The sequence below is a fragment of the Manacus candei genome, unplaced genomic scaffold, assembly GCF_025592945.1.
Source record: "Manacus candei isolate 608988 ecotype Guabito, Panama unplaced genomic scaffold, ASM2559294v1 h1tg000028l, whole genome shotgun sequence".
Taxonomy (NCBI): Eukaryota; Metazoa; Chordata; class Aves; order Passeriformes; family Pipridae; genus Manacus; species Manacus candei.
Genome location: NW_026138076.1, coordinates 26,964,574 through 26,977,677, shown reverse-complemented (window position 1 = coordinate 26,977,677; position 13,104 = coordinate 26,964,574). Strand labels below are relative to the sequence as shown.

Genomic DNA, 13,104 nt, shown 5'->3' with positions numbered 1-13,104 from the left:
ACCACAATAGTTGTCTACATATGTTAATCAGCAGTATTAGCAAAAGCTGTTTCATTTAAATATTTAGTGATGAATAGTTGTTTAGATATACAGCTATGTAGTTTATATGTCTTTATCTTTGCAAAAGTTTTAGGAGAGAACCTGCCTAGCCAAGGGTTTTTCTGCATTCTGCGTATAAACCACTTCTAATCAAATGGTATAACATTCAGTTTGTGCTTCAAAGATTTTTTTTCTAGCTCTCCTAGTCAGTGGATCTAAGGACTGATTCTCAGTATTTCATAATCACTGTAAGTTAAATGACCAGATCTCCTGAGGATTGTGGCTGCAAGGCTGAATGTTAAAATGCACTTTATCACTGCAGTTCTTGTAGCGTATATGTTCAATGGCAGACAGCTTCCTTGGTGAAAGACATCTATGGAGGATGATTTCTATCTAGTTTCATTGTATCATATGTGACAATAGATGCTTCAGAGTAGGGTTCAAATCCTCTTCTGACTTGCACAAACGGAGTTAAGGCTATTTTCAGCTAGAATGTGGGAAACATTAATATAGATATGAAGTCTTTGAATCCAACACCACATTCCTCTCTTTGTTCAGTAACCTTAACACAGGCAGAAAAAGTGTGTTTCCTACCTTTCTGCTCTCTCTGTAAATGTAGTCTGCAAAACTAGAGGCGTAGAGAACATCCCACCCAGGACATTGTGTTTGCTGTCAGCTGGGGCCACATTTTCTTGAGAAGATTACTGGGACAAGGGCCATAATTTCTGAAAAAGCGGAATAAACAGGAGACTGTGGCACCAAACTCAACCTTCAGAGATGATTTAAAAAGAAAGGGGTGTCTTTGGTGATAGTTGCCTTGCAGCCACAGGAAATTTCAGATGAACCCTAATAACTTGAACCTCGCAGGACAGAGGGACAATTACCTTCTATGTCAATTCAGGCTTAGTCACAGTGTAGGACATTTCCAGACATGTACAGAAGCAAGTCTTAAAAGTCTTCAAATGGAAACACCTAAAACACTTGGCTGTATCTGTGATGAGATCACATCCAAGTTAGTGTTTTTATTGCTGTGTTTTGATCTTGAGCATCTAATGTGGTACAAAAACTCTGTTCAAACACCTCAATATTTGTAATTGAGTTGGGTGCATTGGAAGTTTCCTCTCACAGGTGGTGAGAGCAATAACACCTGTCGTGTTATTGCTTTTAGACAGTTCTCTGCACAGCCAAAGTGTCAGTGAGAGAAGTACCCCTGTTTTTTGCTAGTGGTTGGGAAGGCTGAGGACACACATGCTTCTACTACACCTGCAGTTAGGCAACTCCAACAGTGAAACAAAAATTAATGGCTTATTTACTTGCATTTTTGCATTTATGAATACAGGCATAACACATAATAAGAATTATTAACTTTGTTATTTCATCTAAGCTAACAAAGCCACCTTCTTTCTATGTACTCAAGATTTGTTCTTTCTTTCATTTACCTTGGGTTTTTTAACTGCATCATTTCCTGCATTTTTTTAGCATCATCTGCAGATGGCTTCACACAATCTCTGCTTTTTTCTCATATGTATGTTAAAGTGTAAGTTAAGCTAGTGTGGATCTCTGATTTCTAATAACAATGTAAAGATTCTTAAAATACTGACCATATTTAATTTGAGTTCAAAAGCTACTTCTGCTAGTATCTCATTCATTCTAAGAAATAACTCTATTTTTTTCCTAGCACAAGCTTATATTTAAAAGCATAAACTTCTTTTAATTCTTGCTTTGAGAAAATAAAATATGTTTTCATAGCATGCTGTACAGCCTTACTGTAATGCAAAAAGAGGCACTGTCCTGGAAAAGGGTTTCTAGCACACCAGAGTTCCACTAATTGCTATTTTCTGTAGTCTTTTAAAATTAAGTATAGAATATGCATATTATGGTAGACAGATAAATATCCAACACTTTAAATTCTCACTAATTATCTGAGTCCTATTTTAGAACCAGTGAGTAACTAATGCTTTGGATGATGTCTATAACAGTCAATTGCAAACTACCAAATAGCAGAGCCAGTCCAGAAGTTTTCCACACAATACTTATGTGTTCCCATATAATCTGTCGACAATGAAACTGGAAAGAAAACCCAAAAACAGGTAAATTCTGTTATTTTTCTCAGTCAGAATCAAACAAAAAATATTGGGTTAAATTTTTGAAACATCCTTTTTTTTTTTCCAGCTCTCATATTTTCCTCCCTTTTTTGTAAATGTAAGGTTAAAACTAAATATCCTCCTCACATATGACTAAAATAGGCTCCAAAAAAGTAAGCCAAACTTTGCTTCCACTCAAGCAAGTTTCTACATACACAGCAGCAGATCTTCAACTATTATATTATTTGCTAAAGGAAAAATGCCGCTTACTAACTACAAAGAGGAGGGAAAAAAGCACTGGTTCTGAAAATCGATTATATCAATGTTGTTACTTTGTTAAAGAGAAAAATCCACTGCATGGTCTTCATAAAACTGAAATTTATGTTTTTTAAAGTGTTCCTCTCATTATAAAAATTATTTCTGGATGTCTTAAAATCAAGAAGGAAAATATATATGCACTTTTTTTTCCTAGCTTGCTTGGGGTCCTAGATAAGATAAAGGCAAACAGAGCTTTATATTCCCTAAATATAATTGTTCCTTAACAATAATTGGTTGTCCATTCATTTAATGTGGCCATCTCATCCCTCCACTGCAGATCAAAACAAGAATTACTAAGTAATCAGGCTATGGTTTAGAAAATCCAAATCAAAAGCACACTTGTTACAGAGAGGGTATGGGTTACTTAACATCCTCTTCAAATCAGTTTTCTCAGGGTAGCATGGGCAACTTTGGTTCTTGCCAACAATGCACCAACTATGGACGCAGGATTCATGAAACCTGGTATCAGGTGTATTGTTAAGGAATCTTTCAAACACAAAAAAGGCCCAATGCTTACATCTGCAAACCCAGTAAACCATCAACAGACAATTTAATGGCTAAGTATAGATACTGCCTTGTTTTATAACCAAGCAGTTTCAAATTTCTTAAAATACTTAGACTATTCGGAATTATTTTAAGGCTGAATCTAATATCCTGATCATCCAGACTGGTCTTCATATTTTCCATCTCGAAAAAGCCAGGATACTTTTATGAACTGCAGAAGTGGGTGATTAGTAACATTGTTCCAGCAGTTATGCGATAGTTTCATTTTAGCTTCTGGAATGCAAAATGCTGAGTTTTTTGTTATCCCTGAGTATGAGTCAGTGGGTTTTCTGTCAGGCTGTAGGGTACATGCCATTGCTTGAGAGGGATTTCACATCTGCCTTAAAACTACCCAGCAAACACAGCCCCAGGCACAGCTGGAGGAAATCCTCTGCACTATGCAGGAGGGGAGCCTGAATCAGCAGACCTGACTGATGGGTCAGCATGCCTGGTCTAACATCCTGACAGGCACACCCACAAAGACTGTGCACCAAGTACCTGAAAGGTGGATTTAGGCCCAAAACTGTAAGATTACAGCCACTCCTGCATCAGCTTGTCTGCCAAAAGTCTGCATGGCGTCAATTTGTGTCACAGAACTGAAAAATAGTTTGTGTTCCTATTTTTACCTTTGTGCTGTGCTGTTTCTGAACATGGTTTTGGTTCCCTTTTTTCTCGGTACTTATCGTCGTTATTATTTTTTAATGCAGCATAAAAGAGGAGAAAACAAGTTTTCCAATTATATGGAAAGGATATCCATGATTACAGGACAGCTGTTAGGTATTTTCAGTGATTCCTTCTTTGTTTATATCCACAAAGACTTTCTGCCAACAGACTGCACAGATGTCATTGGGCAAATTTTTGTTGTTATGCCACTGATGTAAAACTGTCAAGATCAAATTTACAGGAAAAAAAAGGAGCCCAAACCCAGCAAAATATTTGCTTAGAGTCAAGGGTGCATAAACACATTTTAACTGCCATCAAAGATAAGGACAGCATGAAAATGGCTACAGCTGTCTTGGTTTACTAATGCCAGAATGCACAGCTACCAAGGAATAATTAGAATCTTATTGCTGATGCAAGAACTTTAGCAATTGTCTGCTTGATATTAAGTAACTAGACATAAGATGATTATGTCAGCATAATTCTCTTATTTGAAAGGGGAACATAGGAGGACATAAAAAGCAACAGACAAGAAGAGTCTTTCAGAGACTTTGGGGAAGGAAGAAACTTGCCTTCTTATAGCAATTAGGAAAATTATGCCATCTCTTGCACATAGGGATCTGCCTGTTGGAAACACCAGATCAGGCCTGGTATATGTCAGTAGCTCCTACATTAAGAGTGTTCTCCCAATAATAAGATTGATGAGGGAATTCAATAGTTTGCCTGTGGCACAAGAGTGGTTCTTAAGGAAAAGAGAGGTTTTTTACTGCAAGAGTATCCAGTACTCTTACTCTGGGTTCTCATCAACCCAGGGACACGAGATTCAAGAGCTCACTTTCAGTCCTTGCAAGTGGTATCTGGGGCAATGTACCCTGGCACTTAGAGCAATGGTGGAAGCCGTGTAGTCAGAATAAATCTCTGCAAAGTCTCTTCCCATCGGTCCCATAGTACAACACATAAAAAAGCAGTGTTGCAGCAAAATCCACAGAGTCATCAGACTCTTTTCTGTCATAAAACCATAAAAGATTACTTGTGTGAATATGTTCTTCACCAATACTTTTGCCTGGGTAGAATGTGAATTTTCTTTATGTTTGTCCAGGATTTCTGTCTGACTAGCAGCCCACTCAGAGCTACTGTACTGGACTCAGTTTGGTGTACCATCTGACCAGAAATTCCAGGGATTCCTCAAAAGCACGTAGATCAACCACATAATGCATCTTCTGTAAGTCCAACACTTCTTGGAGGTATTGCAGATATTGCAGATATATAAATCAGCTGTTCCTTTAAGTGTGAGATTTATTACCCATACATTGTATAGTCAATTAATCCAAAAGCACATAGCTCTGATGAAAAATTCTTGGCAGAAACTTAACATTCTCATGTTACTAATACTGTTCAGTTTTATTCTGTTGAAGTATTTTATTTAACCAGCTAAATTCCCCCACAAATGTATTTTGAAGATATAACTACAAAATTTGTTAGCTCTAATTTAGAGGTTCTCACTTTGTGTCCTCTAGCAGTAGAAATGACAAGGTTTTTTTAGTGTTGAAAAGCTCCAGTTTAATGAGTATTTGGTAGCCAGGTTTCAGTCTCCCAAGACCTGTTACACATAACACACACAGTCTCAGAGAGTTGACAAGAGATGCTAACATTTTTGCAGACTCTTATTGGTTTAGGGGGCTTGGGGATAGGGGATTAAATACCACTTGCTGCATTTTAGCAAAAATTTTATTCTGAGGAATTTTATTCAGGAGGACATGGGGCCCTTTCAGCTAAAGAAACTTAACATTTCTTTGACTGGCATGTTACACCTTTTGAGATTTGGCTGATTCTTTTGCTTCTGCAAAACAATGCAATAAATCTAATTGTTCTGTATAATAAGACTAAACAAAGTTCCTTTCTGTAAGAAAATGTGTCAGCTTGGCCTACCTATAGCAAAACTGAGTAGCTGTGGCTCCAAAAGCAGTTCATAACCTGCTTTCAACACTGCTGGTTGTCAACCATATTCATACTTTAAGTATGAGGACACTTGCTGCTGCAAAAGGAGATGAAACTAAACCTGCAGTTTGAAGGAAACAAGAGCTCACTGGAGTAAAAATCTTAGTCTTTGGCAATAGTCAAAATGAAAAGAGAAACTCCCCCCAAGCATCAGTATAGCCTGCTAGAGTGAGAAATCATGATTATCAGAAAGAATTATAATGTTGTTTTGATATGAAAGTACTTATTTATTTTTAACAATTATGTCAAGTCTTTTTATGTCTCATCTCCTTCAGGTGCATAAATGGAGAACTGGAGACTAGCTCAGAAGTTATGGAATTAAATGAGCTGTACAAATACAAGTTGTAAAATGGCTAAATATCAAAATTTAGATCAGCAATAAAAAAAAAAAACAACCAAGTAAGAGGACCTACAGCTACACAATGTAAAAGGGTTTCATACGTAGACGTAGGTCGTGAAGAGATCAGCCTGCTACATAGAGAGTAAAATCTATCAAATAGAAAATCCTAACACTTGCCAATTCCAATTTTACCTGAAGTTACCTACCTAAAGAATAAATTAAATAATAAACATTATGGCTAGATAACCCCCAATTTCAGTTGCATAACTCAGTTTATAGATCAGGAGGAACCTTTTGCATGTCATATTTAATAAACACATATTTAGAGGAACTTATTCATACTGTAGTTGGAAGATCTCTTCAAATTCAACAGCTAATGGCCTTTCTTGTAATTTGTTTCAGGGAAGTTCTTATTTGCTCTTCTTCTTCCCTTTAGGAAACAAAACTAAAAAAAACCCCTAATACAAGGCAAAAACAATACAGAAAAGGACATACTATGGTGTTCTTCCCAAGAGAGGCTTGTGGACTACTCTGAAAGTGATGTAATTGTAATAATTGAGAGCATTTCTCACAGGGACAGGGATCTCCACCAGCAAATGTTGATGGTGAGATAAAGAGAAACAACAAACACCTGCAGCAGTGTGACTAACTGTTGGCAAAACTGAGACAGTTATTTCAAAGTAATAACATCCTATGGTTCCATTTTGCGTGGTTAGGTTTGAATAACAGATTGTCAAACTGTAAAACTCAGACACAAAATGTCACTTTTACAGCATCTGACACAGGAGAGTGTTAGTCCATCATGCACCCTCTAAATAATCAGTAAACCAAATGTAGTAAATGGTTATAACACCAAGATACAACTCACCAGACCCCTCACATCCTATCCTTAGAAAATTAAATTGTCTACTGATAGAATTAATGCTACCAAAAAAAAAATATTAAAGTTTGTTTTGAGACTCAAATTACATGTGGTGACCACATGGCTAAAGCTTTGGGAGCAAGTTTTCTGAAACTGGTGGAGGCAGTTTACTCTTTAAGCCTTAGAGCTGCTCTTATGAACTTTCAGAAAGGTACATTTGGCTGCACCGCTTTGGGATGCCACTTGAGTACATAACCACACTACTAAAGGATTTTCTTAACAACTCTTTCTTCAGCACAAAATACTGTAGCTTAAACCTTTAAACCCTTTTTTTTCTAAATGAAATTATATCAAACTCAATACATATATTTGCTTGAGTTGCCAACGGTGATTAAAGATTCTACTTTTTTTCCAATAGACAAATATTTGACACCCACTGAAGGGTCAAAACCTCTGTAATGTGAGTTCTCTCTGTGATCACATTAATAAACCATGGATTTGGGATTGTGGAAGCCTGATGATGACAAAGATAATGCAAGACTGCCCTTAGCATGTATTTGTAGAGTTAACTCCTACATCTTTACATAAAAGTTACTAAAAATAATAATAAAAAAAAACTGTGATGGGACATGGTTTTAAAGTTTATGTTTGGTTTGGTGCAGGGGGATTTTTTTAAAAAGCAAACAAAATGCACAATTCACCTAGAGTAAAAGGCTGTTTCTGTGAAAGATTAATCTCTTTCCTTAATCCAAAAAGTAGAATTCTGAAGGAATGTGCATTACTCCCTGTGAAACTTGACACAGTTTTGCTACAGATTTCAACTGAAGGAGGACTCAATTCTTCTTCTCTTAAGAGAAAAAGAGAAACCCTTAAAAAAAATTCCCCCAAACCCCAGAAAGCATGCAACTATTGAACAAACTGGTATTTTGCAATATAAGTTTAAATAAATTAACAAAAGATTAACCTACAGAAGATAATGACACAGCATCATTAGATCAATGTTATGCATTTCTCCACCCTGCAGCCTTGACTTTAGGGCTGTCTGTGACCATAAAAGTGACAGAGCTCCTTCTATGCCATGCAGCCCTTCTGGCATGCACAGGTCAGTGGTCTCTACACATCCCTAAATGAGAAGCCTGATGGTTCCTGACTTCACCTTGACCTACTGTCCAACATGATCCCTCTCCACTGTGCCTATGCACTATGGGTTGCTTTTTTTCAGTAGACTGAAAGTAAAGTCTGAATTTGAGTGGGAAAGCCAAAACTGAATGGGCACACATATTCAGTAACATGGACACTTTCTAATACATATCCTTAACAGAACTTTGTTACCACGTTAGCTGCAAAATGAAGAGATAATTAATTTTAAAATGGTAGCACAGCCCTCTCTTGTATGATGCTGTTATCAGATCAATCGGTATATGTTATTTGCAGTAGTTGTTTCAACTTTCCTTATTGATTTTTATGTCTTCCAGATTGTTAATTTTAATACTATTAGCATCCACATGAAATGCACGAGTATTTTGTCATGTAAATGAGAACAAAGGTAAGAATCAAGTCATACAGATGCAAACCCCAGTATTGCTTTACTATTAATACTGGAAGATCACCATCGAGACAATTCCATAAAATAATACATCTGCATTGCTGCTAAGTGGGAGCTTTAACATCTGGATCATATTATTCCGAATTTTCCTCATCCACCCATCATAGCAAGAGGAATTTCCTGACAAATTAGATTGCTGCCCAAAGGTAAAATGTTTTTCTCATTACCTACATCAAATGAGCTCAAAAGTTCGAGAAGTGAAGTCAGCATCAGCGTCATAGACAGCTTTCCCATTTTTTAATTATGCAGATTAAGTAGGTCATACAAGCACCAACTGGAAAACATCCATCTGTCCTCTGCTTCCCTCACAACACTCCCTGCAGTTTGAAGAAGTAAGAATGCCTATCGCCAGCAAATTCAACAGAAGAGCATTATCCCACTATCCTTTCCATCTTTTAGCATATAGTGAAAACTGTATACATAAAGAAAATATCTGTGTAACAATTAGATTTATTGTAAGAGATTGACCATACCAGAATTTATTAACTTGGCAACACAAGCTAACTGGCTCCCTAAAAATCTAGTTTCTTCTGATGTACGCATATTCAAATACCCCAAAATATATGCATTGAAGAAACAAAAAATCAGGCTGTTTGGTTTTTTTAAAGGTTTAATTAATAAGCTTACCTTTGACAGTACATTGAAAATTGGCAGGAATTTCTAATTTAAGTATATTAACCAACATTATTTGCAAGATTTATCTCATTACTTAGATACAGAAATCAATGCTGTCATAACTATGCTACTTCATTTTTCAACTATATTCCCAAGTAAGTTCTTATTCCATGACTGCTACATGATACAAGTTATATAATCAGTAAAATGTGCAACCATCTATGGTACCAGAAGTAAGGCTTTTGTTTTTGATCTAACTTTCTATCTTAAATATTTAAGATGTCTATTAAGCTAGAGTAGAACAACTTTGTTCCCATAAATCATATTTAATTTTCACCAGTGGACAGCTTCCAATGGCTAGAAAATTGCCTTATAAGAATCAGCTGAGTACCTGACAGTCAAAATTTCCTCTGGGAAAATACAGAGTCAGAATACTAATAAGCTTTTTCCTTCCTTCACCATTTGATATGCTAGACTCCTGCCTTTATGTTGAGAAAAATGGATAGCATAGCCTAGGATAAGGTAGAACGTTTTTTCAAGGATAGTAATTCTCTGACTACTATTCTTTGTTGCCACCCCACATCCCAGAGTACATAATACAGTTGCAAGCATATAATTGCCTGCACCTCAATAACTGCAATATTTATGACCCAAATGGAGAAATGAGAGCATTTTTTGAACACAGATGCAAACCTTTTGAAAATCAGATTTTTACAAAGCAAATTAGCAGAACACAGACTCCATGTTTATTTTTTATAATCTCAAATAGCAACTGAGGAAAAATCTTTTTCTCTAATCTGCTTCCTCATCATAAGGAAGTTAAGCTCAAACTGTCAGAATGGCTACCTTCTCTCTCACTCACACTCACACTCACTCTCACTGACACTCTCCCTCACCCCCTTTCTCTACCCCCCCTCCTCTATGCTAGGCTCACATCCATGTTACTTTATATGTGGCCATCTGGTGAAGGGCAATCCCTTCCCTCTTGCCAAAATTATCCACAGCTGAGCCTTAGTTGCTTTGCTGCAACGTTTTTTGCTCTGGCCTCTTTGAAATAGGAGCCTTCCCCAGCATGCCTTTTTTTTTCAGGAGATGTTTTACATTCTCGATAAGCCTGGATAAGGCTCTTTTGGAAGGTACAGGCTGTTGCTGTTTCTCTTGCATCTAGTAAGTAGTTGCTGCTTTTTATTTTTTGTTCTTTTTGAGAAAGCTAATGAATGCCCTTTCCATTTAGGGCTGATTTTATGCTCCCTTTGACCTTCATTTCCTTTTTCTTTCGAAAAGAAACCAAGCTATTCTTTTTTTACATGTTTGCAAAGCACTTTGAAGGGGAGGGTGGGAGTCAATCATTGCAAATCCTTTGCTTTACTTCTACTAACAGGACTGTGCAATTCTCTCTGGGTTCTTGCTATGTCTGAGAATAGCATGACTACCCAGAGCAGGGGTGTATATACAGGCAGAGACCCACCATGACCTCAAAGAATCATACAGAAAGGTTTGCCAGCAGTTGCTGCCCTCTAAGCCATGATATGGAGGGCTGGTTACTTGCTTTGTTGAGCTCTTGGGACAGAAAATAAAAAAGAAAGCAGTTTTTGATCAGAGAAAAGGAGCCTTAGCTTTACTCCTCCCATCGAAACTAGCGTGTTCTACCTCTTCATCTGATTTCCCTTCTCTTCTGCTCCTAATGATGCAAGGATGTTGTTAAAGGCAGGAGAAAGCATTTGGTTTCTTCTCTTTTGGTATTAGACACTGTTGTGTGTAACCTGTATGTGAACTATACTGGCATAAAATAAGTAGTCAAAAGCTGGATGGCAAGTAAAAAACATGTGTAAGCAAGCAGAAGTAGAAGGCTGTTTTGTCTTTAGTGAGTATGTGGTTGTTTTTCAAATTTTGACTTATTTAAATGTTTCCTACCAAATCAAACAAAAATTATATGCACATGAATGCAAGCATAATAACTGCCACCTGGAAGAACTGTAATGCAGAAGTCTAGACCTGCCTGTACTTAGGGGAGTAGTATATTTTTATTTTTTTTCTGCTTGTTTTCATCTCAAATGGACAATTTCCCGTATGCATTAACTAAGTTGTTTAAGTCCTAAATGCAACCATCTTTACATTTTCTGCTCCTGGATCAGAAGGTTTCCTTATCTGATGCAAAAATGTACGCTAGTTGTTTTTCATTTATCTCATTAATCATTCAACTTTGTTTCTTAATGCTTGCCCTATTTGCTAGTCTTTGAAATACAGTGGATCAGATTTTGGCAATTATTATACTGGTAGAAATTTGTAACCTTAGCATTGCTATATGGCACACTGTTGAAGAAAGTGAGCTCATGCAAGGGGATCAACAGCGTGTTAGAAAACTATACAAGAGTATCTGGATATGAAACACGAGAGCAGTTACTACTTAACACGCAAACTTGGAAGTTGTTTTGGTGACAAACACTCACACTCCTAAGTTAACTAACATGGAATAAATTCAATAAACCATCTACTGCCATAGTCACACTGTGAGCAATGTTTGCTTTTGTAAAGTAACTTCACATATAGAAAGACAGAAAGGGTGAGGAGACATTACTCCCCCAGCTGAATAGACTGTGAAGCAGAACCGCCAAAACTCAGTGCAAAGTGAACTTCCGCTTTTGGTGCTACAATTTTTACTGACAGAGGTTCTGCTTTGGTTCCTCTTTTGCTGGAGAAGGAACCTTTGCTGCTGTCACGCAGCTATGCACTGAAAACTGAGGCTCCAACATGTTTCTGGTGCAGATATTTTATTTTAAAATGCACTACAAAAACACAAAAACCATCACAAAGTCTTATTAAAGTGTTGTGATGGTTATAGTTTTATTGGATCCTCCCTAAATGATACTAAAGACATTTAAAAGTATATTTTTTCCATATTGCCTAGATCACCTCTTTGATCTGACTGGCTCTTGTAAATTAATTGTTGGGAATGAAGCTTCAGCTGATGAAGACTGAGTTACACAAGTAACAGGACTATAAGAATTACAAGCTAGAGGCTTTTTTTTCTTTTGACAGTGGTTAATTCTCTGAGGTACAAACTAACTTTAAGTACTGCTAAGGAGGATAATGCCAAGGCAACACAGCGTGCATGCTTTTTAGAATCCCATAGGCTTTCCCAGGCAGACAGTGAGTTGCTTGTTTGTTGAATGTGTTCCAGCACTGATATGATACCAGTTTTTTGCAAAACATTTTCAATGGAAAACAAAGATATGGACAGCCTGAGTGACTTCAGTCACTTCAGTGTTGCATTCTTTATTCTAAATGTCTGTCAAAATCAGCAAGGCAAAAACTGATAGGAAAAAAATACTTGAAAAACTCCTAACAGAGATGCTAACATGAACATAAAATGATCAAAACACATAGCAGACAGGTCTAGAAGAGAACATAATGCTAAAGTAGCATTGTGTATGATTATACAACGTGTTCTCAGGTTTAACAGTGTGTGTTTGTAATGACAGTTAGCAATATGAAGCTAAAATCTTCAGTGAGCTGCACTGTCTGTGACTTCATTAGATACTTCACCGGTATATATGTTGCCATGATTAATGCTTCGTCCCTATTCCTAACTCTGTAAAGTATAACTGAAGAGCCTGTTTCACAATCTCTGCACTGCAATTTTATGTCACTGTGAAAATCCTCTGACAGTAAAGCTGTCATAGATCAGGCTAGTTTTATATCCTGTACTAAAAAGGTTTCTGTAAATTGTATCAAGGTTTCATGCTTTAGAGTTTAGCAGACCTGTCAAACCAGGGAGTATGATGCTTCACAATCTGAACAGCAACTACCAAAAGACAAAGTATTGATGATGAAATTTACTGATGTCACTGTTTTTAGGAAGTTCAGTTACCAAAAACTGCATTTCAATCTATAGATGGCTTAGGACTCTCATGAGCTGATGAAAGTGGAAGAACAAAGAAGCTACTTGTGTGCTTAAAATTCTGTGAGTTTGTAACACCTATGTAATCTCCATTACTTGTTTAACATTTCCTTTAAATTCACAAAAAAATTGCTTTTT

At 36.8% G+C, this 13,104-nt stretch overlaps 1 long non-coding RNA gene across 1 annotated transcript; it reads left to right on the top strand.

Annotated features, from left to right (window-relative positions):
- Positions 1 to 106: 106 nt before the first annotated feature.
- Positions 107 to 8,819, top strand: LOC127472124 (uncharacterized). Its single transcript, XR_007904881.1, has 4 exons — positions 107 to 2,129; positions 4,744 to 4,866; positions 5,918 to 6,089; positions 8,320 to 8,819. It is a non-coding gene; the product is annotated as an uncharacterized LOC127472124 (long non-coding RNA).
- Positions 8,820 to 13,104: the final 4,285 nt, after the last annotated feature.